Source organism: Geospiza fortis, unplaced genomic scaffold (assembly GCF_000277835.1).
Source record: "Geospiza fortis unplaced genomic scaffold, GeoFor_1.0 scaffold417, whole genome shotgun sequence".
Taxonomy (NCBI): domain Eukaryota; kingdom Metazoa; phylum Chordata; class Aves; order Passeriformes; family Thraupidae; genus Geospiza; species Geospiza fortis.
The window spans coordinates 484207-484666 of NW_005054535.1; positions in this window are offsets into that span (position 1 = coordinate 484207).

Consider the following 460-nt stretch of genomic DNA (forward strand, 5'->3'; position numbering starts at 1 on the left):
GCCGCTGCTGAGACCGCACCGGAGAGCACCGGCCCGCCCGGCGCTGTCCAGCATCCGCACCGCCCTGCGCTGCGGCCCCGTATCCCACCCATCCCATCCCATCCAATCCCATCCCATCCCATCCATCCCGACCTATATCCCGTGTCATGTTGTGTTCCGTGTCCCATGCCCCGTGTCCCCTGTCCCGTGTCCTGTCCTGTCCTGTCCCGTCCTATTGATCCCATCCCATCCCATCCCGACCCATTCTTGTGTCCTGTCCCATCCCGTCCCGACCCGACCTGTCCCTTCCCATCCCATCCATCCAGACCCATTCCCGTGTCCCGTCCCATCCCATCCCATCCCATCCCATCCCATCCCATCCCATCCCATCCCATCCTATCCCATCCCATCCCATCCTTCTCGGACCCATCCCATCCCATTATCCCATCCCATCATCACATCCCATCCCATCCTATCCCAT